Raw genomic sequence first — 13,195 nt, 5'->3', positions numbered from 1 at the left:
ATCAGTCAGAAAAGCAAATAATTACGTTAAAAAAAAAAAAAAAAAAAAAAAGTTCACTGCTGCCCTCTAGTGCCCAAATTAAGAACTTTTCATTATCAGCTTCCCAAACTATGGCACTCTCTTCTTCCAGGTTCTCAAACTGGTGATACAGCATCTCTATCATTAAAGTAAACAGCAGGCCAAACCGCACAGAACCATACATTACGGGAAAACCGGAGGCGTTTTTCCAGGTCACCGTCCCACTTCAGAGGCCTTTAATTTTTTTTCTCTGGAAGCGCAAGTTTGTCATTAGCAAGGGGGATATTATAGCCGGGTCGCGTGCTCTGGCTCAGGCACTGCTAGCACGACATGGAGGAAAGAGTCGTTTATGAGTCACAGATGAGTGTCGCCTGCCTGGCACAAACATATTTAGCACTAGATTAGCATCTAGGGTCAGACAACATCCATGATCGGCCCCACACTCAGTTTGGCCCTCAGACAAGATCAGCATCAGTACACTGTCTGGAAAACAATGTATACTTGTCTGACATTGTGCTTTAAGTTGACATGAAATGAATATGACCCATATCTGTTTTATAAGTTATTGTGAACAATACATCAGTGCATGTTTCATTTTCAGGTTTATTTTGACATCATAATGTTCAGTCAAAATGTCATAACTGGATCTTCTGTTGAAAGGAATTCAGGAAATTTGGAGGAAAATTAAGAGGAAATTTGTCTTTTTTAAAAGAAGATTTAAATAACAAGCAAAAGCAAAAGATTTAAATTAGATTTAATGGGATAGATTACCCCAAAAGTTCAATTCTATCATCATTTACTAACCTTCTTGTCGTTTCAAACCTGTATACTGTTTTTGTCCATACAATGAAAGCCAATGGGGTCCAAAACAACACTGTACCCCAATTACTTTCCTTGTATAGGCAAAAATGTTTTCTTTTGTGTTGTGTTTTCAAGGTTTGTAACAACATGAGGGTGAGTAAATGGTGACTGAATTGTTTAAGTTTTGGGCGAACTATTCCTTTAAATAAAACTATTGAACCATCTTTTGACATTTATATAGATGGCGTCATGGCGACATATAATCTGCCTAAAATAAATGGGTGAGCCACAATCTAAACCATGGGCATGAGTCAGTGGAGGGCACAGTATTCCCCCACCACCACCACCAACTTTCCTGTTCTTTGAAGTGGCGACACTGGTCAAAACAAAATAAAATCCCACGACAAACCAGCTCAATAACCACCTCCTGAATGGCCTTTCCGATAGCTTCATGGAAACTTTAGCATGAAAACGTTAGACTTGCTTTGTGATAACATCGATAGGGCAGTTAAACGATGGGTATTCATTTGGGGTTCAATGAAAGTCTAGACATGATGGGCCTCTATCTCAATCCACCAGCATGACCAACCTCAACATGCTTTCATCCACTTACTTATTTACATTAAAAAGCAAACAATGCTATTTCTAACATAAAGCTAATTTGGGATAAACTAAAGCACTAATTCTTCAAATAAATGGTAAAAATTAATAAAAGACCAGATAAAAGACAAATAGTTCAAAAAAGCAACATAGCATTTGTTATATGAAGCAGTCTAATTTTCATGTAAATATTTAAACGATGCCCCTGAAAAGACAAAGGAAAGTAAATAGCATCTGGTTAGACCCAACCAAAATGATAAATGTGAGTTCTGATCACAGTGTTCTTGGTTTGACAATAATGCTTGGTCTTGACCAAGAGCTTTCAAATACAACCCTAAATAGTCATCAACAATCATTTTTTATCTAAATCACAGACTGACAACACAACCATTCACTATTTTCAATTGTCCCAGTTTGTAAATCAAAATTTTCCACAAGCATATTTCGAACTATGACACTGGAGATTTGAAACTTTTGTGAAACTAGTGGGGGGGGGGGGGGGGGGGGGGGGGGGTATTTAACTGTAATAATACAGTTAAAACTGAAACTATTTGTTGGATAGTATTTTAAGACTTTAGTTTTAAATCTAAATCTGGAAGTTAAAACCTGAGCTAGGACAGTAGCTTATATTTGGCGCCACCCAGCGACAAGGAGATGAACTGACGAAGTAATCTTGTAAAGTTGACGGACCTTCTCGTATTTCAGCGTACTAACGTCACAATAAACTGAATATGGCACTAATGCAATTATTCATTAAAAAGAGTCCTTATCGTCTGTTCTTGTAAGAACAACTTGTTCCAGTTGCATAAACAGCCACCACTAGTGTCTTAAGAAGACTATACAACGACTAGCTACCATTAACCAAGGAGTAAACCGTCTTACTTTTTAAAATCAAATTATACCGATGTAAATGACTTAAAAGTTATGACTCGTCTTGAAGAAAAAATAAACTCGTTTAAAATGTTTTAAGACTAGTTCGAAGCAGTTTATGCAACTGGCAGACAGTTGGACTGAATTTGTGTCAGAGTGTGCACCACAAGATGGCGGTATCTCCATTGGTCTGTCATTGCTTTCTCTACAGACACGACTGAGAAAAGGTGAATGTGGTTCTACGGGTGTGAATCAATTGCAATCGTCCAGATGGAGTGTCTCGGCCTTAGTTTTTATTTTTATTTTATTACACTCATTCAAAGCTTCTGAGATAACGTACAACGATTGTCTTTGCAGTATTTGATGTAGACTATGACATGTAATGTGAGTCAGGAGAAAGCCAGCCTGCATGCATTTTAGTACAAAAGGCCTTTGTCAATTTCTTGATACGTTTTAAGAGACATAGGGTTAGGGTTATCATGGAAGCTTTAGATAGTCTCAATGTAAATTGGAAACCCTTGTTTGATGTAAAGGGGATCATTTTAGTTAAGTAATCAACTTTAAAATGTATAGGCTTTTTCAAAGACACTTTTGTCTGTCTACCCAGCATAGCCTTGAACAAATGTCTTATTCAATGTCTTTTAGTAGTATGTAACGCACTTCTTGAAAAACATAATGTAGGCCTATATGGAAAAAAAATATTTGCTTTATGTATTATATGAATGTACAAATTAATGGGTTGATTTCGCTTTTATTTTCTTTATTCTTTTAGTTTTTTATATAATGTCTTAAGACATAAGTATATGTTTGGATACATTCAAACAGAATTGTTTATAATCCATATGGTACAGATGATTTGGAATTATTTGGAAAGTGAAATAATGTCTGAATCATCTTTAATTAGTTGCAAATAGGCTACTTCAATCCCAACACTAATAGCACCACTCCAATACATAAACGTCCCCTACTTCTCCACTAGGTGGCGTTGTCTTATGTTTACCGTATGGTAAAATAGTATACGTCCTTGCTTTAAAAAAAATAGTGGTTGTAAGCCAGTTGAAGGCCAGCTTAGCCATGCTGGGAGACCATCTTGAACCAGCTAAGACCAACAAACTAGTTTAGGCTGGTTCAAGCTATTTTTTCCCCTTCTTTCAACTGGTATCACAGGCTGTGATCATCTGCAATGTGGAGTGCATCAACCACAAAAACATTAAGATTTTTATTTTTATGTCAGATCTCAACCAGACACATATACACACAAAACTTACAAAAAGTCTAAAAACTTCCATCTCCATGCAACTTCTGGAAAAAATAAAATAAAAATTCCGTTACAATTGACAGTTCAACGCACTTTTAACAAATTAACAAATGATTAGGAAAATCAAGACATGATTACTTTTGGGCTAATAATAGAGGTAGGCTAGGCATACCCTATATTGAAGTTGCAAATTGCCAGTTTCAAATCTCAACCAAACTTAAACAAGCTCATCGATTTACTTTAAAACAAGTAAAATATTCTTATGCAAAGGTTTTACAAATCTCCAGTGAAACTTGAAAGCAAACTCCTCTTAAGCCTCATGCAACTACCTTTGGTTTGATGTAACCCGGCCCATCTGGTGAAGAGAGTGAGTGGCCCAAAACTCAAAGAACTGGGGGGAGAAGTGGAGATAGAGGAGGGCAGATCGGATTGAAAACAAATCACGCCAACAGATCTTCCACCGCACATCACAACCGACGACTCAACAAACTTGCTTGGGGTACATTTCTGCCGTGTTGAGGGCTAAATCGCTTTCTAATGTTCGAGTAGGCTAAGTACAGTCTTTTGAAGACGCGTGTGTGATGGATCGTCAAAGTTTGCGAGGTGCAACTGTAGCGCTTCGTCGTCCCCGAATGATGTAGTTTTGCTAAAACATTTGCTCTTGCAAAACAAAATAAACCGCTGATGGAGTTTCGTGACACAATCACTTTTAACATTTTTGTTTTAAGTACAATTGCGTTGTTTTTCGGATGCACGCTGGACAACTGAGCAACTGACGAACTTTACAACATCAAAGGAGGTAAATATGTATTTCGTTATGATGATTTACTCTTGAGGTTACTGATCACAATGTGTACGCAGCTTGAATGTGTTTTCAATTCATTAGGCTACATCTTTCAGTTGTTACAAGTGTCGCGACATTAACTCGCTGTAGCTATTGAAATGTGTCATATTAACTACATATTATTGCTATGCTGACGAGAAGAGACTTTTGGCGCTTTACATTTCGTTATAGAGGCATATATTGTGACTTTTGCGAGCTCAAACTTTTGTCAACTTGTGTCCCAGGTAGGGATGGGAATCGAATTTAGCGTTTCCGATTCGTATTCCTCTAAGCGATTCCGGTTCTGTTAAAGATTCGTTTCGTATTTTAATCAAGTAGCTAATGTTTGGTTTGATTCCAGAACGAATAGCTGTTATGGGCTTATAAAGGAGTCGATTACTGAATAAATCTGATTCACTAACTGAACTACAAGTTAGCTATGACTTTGATCATGCTTAGAAAATAAACCAAATGTTAAAGGGTTGTATTTAAGGTTTTGGAAACTTAAAAGTAGTTACTGAGTGACTGCTCGTTTGACAACGTTAATGTAAATACACACTGCGTTTTGTTGTTAATAATATATTGGTATTGCACAAAAGCCTATAAACATGTTTAAAAGTCTGTAGGCTCATACAGACATCTGATTTCTCATATAGGCTGTGTTGTAGACTGTTCAAATCTGAAATGATCTCGTAATTGGGCCTCACTTAAATATCCTCACTTATCGCGCGTTGTAGTTTTTGAATAACTAAAAGAACCGGCTCACAAGAGTCATTCGTTCGGAATCAGAATCATGTCATCCCTTCATGAGTTGGTCTACACTATTCACGCTGTTTGTTTGTGATTCACCTAAAAGAACCGATTGATAAGAATCGTAGCCTACTATACTGGTAGGAAGCATGTTTAAGATTCAGTGAAAATAGGCCTACCCTGAATAGTAGTGTAAGAAGTTGACAGAACATTGTTGGTGAACCGAATGTCAAGAAAATCATTCAGTTCTTATTTCATTGTTTTTACCGTTTCTAAATACAAAAAATGGTTCTCAGTTCCTTCAAAATATTGTCTGTATTATAGTTCATAGTTAGGGTTGTAAACTGAAAAGTTCCCGAATAAGATTTTTTTAATACAGTATTCTTTGATTATGTTCACAAACTCAAGTTACTATACTTGCCAGTAACTCTCTACACAAATATTGCAAAGAATTGAATGTATTATGTAAATGTAATTTTTGTGTTTAAAGGATTGGCAAAAAGAGTGGCAAGAGTGTGCCTTGTTTTCCTGAAAAACAGAAAAGTGTGTGCATGTGGTAAATTTAATGTGATGCCCAGTTGAGAGCATTAGCATAAGAATAAAGGGTCTTAGTGAATTTCCCATTGTGTAGAATGAGAAGCGCCAGCAGTCAGAGGCAGAGCGAGTGAAAGGATTCAAAAAGGGGGGAAAAAAATGATGGCCCATTCAGATTATTCAGCCTGGTTTGGGCTATGGTCATCAGCTTCTTAAACATGGGTAGACCGTGTCACTTTCATCTTCCCTTCCTGCTGCTCTGCACATTTTCACACATTTCCCTCTTGTCCTGCTGCCTAAATCAGGGCTGTTCAGCCTTGGAATTCCGCGGGAGATTTTAACAAACGCTCATAAAAAGGGGGACCTTGAATGACATTGCACATGCACCGCACAAGGACACAAGGACGAGACAAGACAATGCAATGACAATCAAAGAAAAAGTTTCAAGAGTAACTCTACTGTTAGGATGTAAAACATCATTGAATTTTCTATAAAGAAAATAGGATGTATTATAAATGTTTAGTCACTATTAAATCAAAAGTGAAAACTCTTTGTTTTTATGAAATATTGCAGTATTATCCATGTACAGTGCCATGGTCACTGGTCAGAATTATTTGCCCCCTTGGTAAATATGATCAAAGATGGCTGTAAAAAATAAATCTGCATTGTTAATCCTTTAGATTTTTTTTTAATAAAAAATATTAGCAAAAATTTAATGAGTGGGCTGAACTGAAGAGAAGAAGCACCAACATGGATCTGGGAATCTAAAGGATCTGGAGAGATTCTGTAGGGAGGAATGGTCTCTGATCTCTTGTCAGGTGTTCTCCAAACTCTTCAGGCATTATAGGAGAAGACTCAGAGCTGTTATCTTGGAAAAAGGAGGTTGCAAAAAGTATTTAATAAAAGGGAGCAAATAATTGTGCCCAATGTGTTTTGGAGAAAAACATTTATTTCATAATGTGATTTCTGAAAAGAGATGAACTAGAACTAGACTTTGTATCTTGGTCAATGTCTCGGGTAAGACCTTGAATCTCTTTATCTGTAAGAAAAAGCTTTTGAGGAGTGCCTGAAGTACACTTGTGCCTCAAAGTGAATTGATGAGACTTTAATGGCCGTTTAAAGTGCTGTGAAAGACAGCTGTGTTTCAAGTTTGTGTGCTGCGTCTCTAGTGTCGGACTGAATTGAAGATGAGGGCAGTGTGGTGAGAAAACAGAGATGTGAGAAGTGGTAGCTGCTTACATTCATTTGCCCTCTCAAAGGCTGTTCTTTTAAACCCATCTCCTCAGCTTTGGCCCGTAGGACATGGGACAATCCCTGCATTTTAGGAGTTTGTGTCGGACACCCCTCCAGACATCCGCCTCATTCTCTCACAAGTGTCTGGGGTTAATGAGGATCACATCACATCCGGTTTATGAGTGTGGATGGGGTCCTTCACAGCTTTTTCCTCCCTCATTCTCTCATGCAACTATCAGGGCATTGTTAAAGGGTTAGTTCACCCAAAAATGAAAATTCTATCATTAATTACTCACCCTCATGTCGTTCCAAACCCGTAATAGTTTTGTTCATCTTTGGAACACAAATTAAGATCTTTTTGATGAAAAAATACCACTTCCAAAAGTTAATAAAGAGATCGTAAAACTAATCCATATGAATTGAGCGGTTTAGTCCAAATTTTCTGAGGAGACTCGATCGCTTTATATGATGAACAGATTGAATTTAGGCTTTTATTCACATATAAACATTGATCAGCGAATATAAACCGAAGCTCAACCGAACCTGCTTGACGCGTAAGAACAAACCTCATCGGTTCTTGCGGAAGCTCAAATGATTAGTTCTTGCACGTAAAGCGAACATGCTTGAGCCTCCGTTAACCACAACTGATGTGTGAGTTGATGAATATTTATATATGAATAAAAAATGTATCAGTTCAATATGTTCATCATATAAAGCGATCTTGTATCTTCAGGACTACACCGCTCAATTCATATGGATTAGTTTTTCGATCTCTTTTTGAAGCGTCAAAGTGGTAGCTGTCAATGGAGGGACAGAAAGCTCTTAAGTTTTATTAAAATATCTTCATTTGTGTTCTGAAGATAAAAGTCTTACGGGTTTGGAGTTTGAGAGTACGAGAGGGTGAGTAATTAATGACAGAATTTTCAATTTTGGCTGAACTATCCCTTTAAGTCTGTACAGATATCTTCACAGAAACCACACACGCAAATGTATATAAAAAGACTTTAATATGCCATTAAATAGCATACAGCAAATAAGTGAAAGACCATAATTTGATTGATTGTCCTCATTAGTCATCATCAACTGTTGCCAAGCCTATAGGAAATAAGGTCCATTACATGGAGTCCTAGTGCCGTAGATGAAATAGCAAGTTTTCATTTTGAGGGACTGCTTGATCTTTTACATATAGTGGAGACTCACCATATGTGTGTGTGTGTGTGTTTATTTTTTTTTGTAATAATGCAGCAGTGCAATTTTATATGAATTCCAGATCCCAGTGCATTGGGTAAAAGTTGTTGGTTTAATGCATGCACGTGTGCGGGTAAAGAAAGTACACAAGCAGGAACGATGTTCACCTTCCTCAAAGGCCTGTTAAGCTGTAAGCCTTCTGCTTTGGTCTCTTTCACAAAGTTTTATTTTATTATTATTATTTTTTTGCTCTTAACTCTTTCATTTCTTTTGTGCTGTGGGCTGGCGGGCCACCGTTTAAAGACAGCTGGAAAATGAACAGTTGAAATGTATACTGTTTACATTAAGTTATATTTGACTCACCATTGCTGTGACTCTAACATTTCCCAAACCACACGTCCACCTGTGATTCATGCAAACCTCCAGACACAGTATGCGGAGGACGGACCTAAATTTATTTTATTAGCTGACCATGAATAAACATCTTACTAGACCAAAATTACAAGTCTGTATTTGAATTTTAGATGAGGTGTAGTGACAGCTGAGTCTTTTGGAATATCCAGAGAACATGAAAACAAGCTGTGGTGCTGGGAATTATATGTAGATTACTGTCAGAATGAGTTCAGTGGTTCTCAAACTGCATGGGAGTTTCCCCGGCTGGTAGACGTCACAACTCAATATAGCTTTTTTTTTTAACTTTATTTATTTTAGTTTATGTTCAGTGTTTTATTTCTAATTTATGATCTGTATACACCTATACAGGATCAAAGTCCACCCACCACATTTATATTCTTGAACCAGAAAAAGTCCACTGAAGTGAATACAATTGTTATACATGACCTAGCCTGGGTTTCCCCACACTGCCTTGCGCGCAGTGCGATTTTATTCACGCTGCTAGGCAGCCTGGACACCATGGACCAGATTTTCCCCTCAAAAAGGGAACCAATCACAGAACGGGGAGGGAGCAGCAAGACGATGACGACGTCTATGCGACACACCGAAGCAGTTTGTTTATATCTATGGATCCAACATGGCAGCAGACGCGAAGTTACCTTTCGATGCAGCCTTAGATAGTGTTCTAAGTAGTTTAGTCGTTGAACGCCATTGTGCACACATAAATCTCTGACCCATCGTCTTCTTCCTCGTCGAATTTCTGTCGCTCTACATACGTCATCTGGTATAATTGAAACGATTGGCTATGAGCTACGCACAGGCGCATTTGATAGACATTCGTAGCGCCCAATAAACGGCTCTGGGCATTCGTAAACCACGCCTCAAATACGAGAAAATGAACATGTGGTTCCCAGACCACGTCTCAATGAGACGAGGTCTGACGTTAGCCAGGCTATACATGACCAGCTTAGTTTAATTTTCAAAAATATGACTCTGAATTGGTCCTTTTTTTAGGGAATTTTAGGGAAAGAACTTACAATGCAACCAGCGTAGATTGATTCCCAAACGAATGACTGTATTGAGTCGATTCTTGTTAGTGAATCAAAAACAAATAGTACAACTGGTGTATTGATTCCCAACAAATGACTAAAATGAGTTGATTATTGTTAGTGAATCAAATACAAATTGACTCTGCATCGATTCTCTAGTGACTAAAAAACATACAGCGCAACCAGTGCAGCGTAGATTGATTTACAACCAAATGATTCCAATAAGTCATTTTATTAGTGGATCAAAAACAGTGCAATCAGCGTAGACTGATTCCTGAAATGAAAGACTCTTTAATGAATGAATGAAATATGTTTCTGCATTATTTGTTTGTTTAGTGCTGTTGTTAAATATTAAGGCCAGTTATTGGATTGCATTTATGCTGTCTCTAAAAAGTCAGTGACAACTCGATACAAAGAGTGTGTTTAATTCATTTATTACTGAAATGATCTCACCATTTTGGCAGTGGAATTGAGTGTATTTTTTCTTTATTTTCAAATATCCTTAACACTACTAAAAGAATCATTGATGAAGCTGTTAAGGAACCGGAGTTGAATCCAAACAAGAATCGATAAATTCTTTACAATTCCCATCCTTGACTTGAGTGTTTTGATCAAAGGTGGTACTTATCCTGAAAAGTTTGTGAGAAAAGTTAGTAGAAGTTTTACTTAAGAACCATCTTAATGTGAGAGGATAGAATATAAACCAGTGAATGTCAGGATAGGCATTATGTGCAGCTTACTATCAAGTCAACAGCCAGCGTTAAATCAAAGTACTGTGTGACACTGTGGCCTCTGAGGGTTAGCTTTGATGTGCTAGTTAATTAATTCCTGAAGGGCTGCTGACGGGCTATCCAGTTCTTCATTATAGGAACCTCTTCACAGTGGCTGTCTGTATCGTTATTACAGTTATTGTATCATCTTCACAGCCTGTGAGTCGCAGTTTACCCTCTCACTGTTGCACGCTCAAACAATAGCACCCTGTTCCAAGTGTTTGTTGTCAAAGCTAATCGGATGCAGAAACCGAGTCTGAACTGCACAGAGGCCACCAGCGGTTCGGCAGGGCAGTCTTCTGTTTCCGGAGTTATTGGAAACGGAGAAGTCGATCCAAGGGAGTTGTGATTTATCAGGCGGCCTCCCAGCTCCTGACCAGACTTGCAAGGAATGGAGTGGGTAGATAGATCAGTCTCATTGCGTTCCATAGGATGAGCAGGGAGATCCAAAGAGGAGCGCTGAATTCCTGCCAGGCCACAGACTCCTCCAACAGACTGGAAGACGAGCTGGATGTGTTGAGCAAGGAGAAGCCATGTGGTAATCTTTAGCAATCAGCCCGCTTGTTCCCCCGTCACACATGTCCACTCCCGCTCGTGGCCTCTCCCTGAACGCCGCGCTGGATCACGGCCAGGCTCACTGTGGAATTCTCTCACTACGTTATGCTGGATAAGGATCATGTGTGTCCCTGTCATCATCTCGCAGTGTATTCCCGGTGTAGCTTAAATATATGACTCCCCACATTGGGGTAGTTAGAACAGTGTGCATCTCAAAGACTAGAAACATTCATAAAAAGGGATGGGAAAATATTTTTTTCATTGTAGCACAATTAATTTTTTTGAAAGAACCTTTATGCAGCCCTTGCCATGCAAACTTCTGGTTCCATCATCCTGAAGTCTGTGGGATTTTTTTTTTTTTTAATTGATTTTGTTTTTTTGGTTAGATGGCTGAAATGAGGTCTGTGGAAAGTTCAGGATATTTTATTGTTTTATTCTATGACATAAAATACATCAGTAATACCCTACTCCATGTTTTTTAAGCTTTTATATGTCTTGAAGAAGACATGGGACTACAGAGGTTGTTGGGGACATTAAACATCACACCGAACAGTAAATCATTGACTTACTAGTCTGCTTTTACAGCCTTGTTGTGTTTATACTCTTGCAAACTATTCTAATTCAAACTTTTCAACTTGAAGATTTTAAATAATGATTCAAAGATTTGTCTGAAGTTTACCGGTGTTAATGTTGAAGTCATGTGACCCTGACTAACTAAACTTTTTGGAATTCAAAATTCATATAATTTGAATTGGTTTATGAATATTATATTGATAAGTATTTAAGAATCAAACTTTTGTTGGTATTTTCTAATCCAAAAGCCTATTGGCTTTTTGTCGAGGGAACCAGGGTGAAGCAAACTGATGGTTTGTCCTACAAAAGTACCTCATCCCTGCAGCAGTCTATTGTATAACTTCAGAAAACTTTAGTTTGGACCACTTTTATGATGCTTTTATGGTCCATTTTGTACTTTTTGGAGCTTTACAGCCCCTCGTCACTCACTATAGACCTTATTCAAAGCAGTGTCATGAAAGCGAGGCTGTGAGGGATAGACTTGCTGTGTTTTCAATGGCATCTGCTGTAAAAAGCTCCTAGATCACTTATAATTTAAGGTTTTTGTCTACCGCAATTTCTTGAAAAGATATTTTAGCAGTGTTTAACTGTTGTTGTTTGGCAAGAACTAGATAATAATTGACCAAAGAAGGTTTGGAACAACATGCGGGTGAGTAAACAATCACTGAATATGTATTTTTGGCTGATTTCTTTGAAACAAATTCATAGTCTCATTAGTGCTGACCGATAATCTGAATGTTTCTAATTGTCCAACATACAGACGGGTAAGTGTCAGGGTGTAAAGCAGCTGGTAGAGTTGGGAATCCACACAGACACCATCACACGTTACAGATAGCAGTGGTTCTCCACCCTCCGCACCCCTGCACAGCTGACAGACCCCTGACTTGCAAAACGGACAACAAAAAAAGCTGTAAAATAAGATCACACATGCCGACACCATGAAGAAATCGTCAGAGAGATCTAGATAACAGAAGATCTAAACTTTGAACTAAGAAGATGAGCATACCTAAGGGTTCAGGTTTCGAATGACTTTATATGTGACCATGATGATGGACCCATATTTTCAAGTTTGTGCATGTATAAACCAAACAGTGAAATGATATTATGAAATGGACCCTATGACTCTAAATTCTGATTGGATGAGACGCGTTCTTTGCTGATAAGTTGTTCACTCCATTCATAAATGGTCAGTTAGCAAATGAACTACATTACTTGCTTTTGTTTATTCTGATTATTAATTAATATTAAACAGTAAATGCATTTAAACAATATGAAAATTGTAAATATTGCCTTTTCTAACGTTTTATGAATGCAAAAACACTTCTACAACAACTATATTAAAAACAACGTTTAATACTTTTCTACACTGTAAAATAAAAAGTTTCTGCCTTAAATTTAAGTACAATCAACTTGTATGTTTAATGCATTTCAACTTAAATTACATTAAACTGACTTATATCTTATATAACGTAAAAAAGGTGAAGATTGCTTAACTTATTTTGATGAGTTAAAGTAATATAAAAACATGTTATCATAACTTATTGATCATATAAAATATTTTGCAGTGTATAGTGATTTTCCTATTTATATATATAATTGAATTATTACAAAAAGAGAAAAAACAATTGTTAAAATACATTGGATGTTTTAGAACATGCATAATCCCCAAAACAGTCATGTGCTGTTTATGCGGTCGGCATTCATAATGTTTCCTTAGCCTAAATGATATTTACCCTTAATGATACAGTACACCCTTAATGATACAGTACACCCTCAAGCT

General features: G+C 37.4%; 1 protein-coding gene across 1 annotated transcript in view; it reads left to right on the top strand.

Moving 5' to 3' along the window:
• The first annotated feature begins 3,885 nt into the window (after positions 1-3,885).
• The window catches only part of gli2a (GLI family zinc finger 2a), a 79,974-nt gene continuing 70,664 nt past the window's right edge, over positions 3,886-13,195 (top strand). The window contains exon 1 of the mRNA XM_084420859.1: positions 3,886-4,346. The gene's annotated coding sequence lies outside the window, so the exon portion shown is untranslated. The remainder of the gene's footprint in view (positions 4,347-13,195) is intronic.

Source organism: Rutilus rutilus (genome assembly GCF_951802725.1).
Source record: "Rutilus rutilus genome assembly, chromosome: 10".
Taxonomy (NCBI): domain Eukaryota; kingdom Metazoa; phylum Chordata; class Actinopteri; order Cypriniformes; family Leuciscidae; genus Rutilus; species Rutilus rutilus.
Note: the sequence above shows the minus strand (reverse complement) of the source record. Positions and strands in the feature narration are given on the sequence as shown.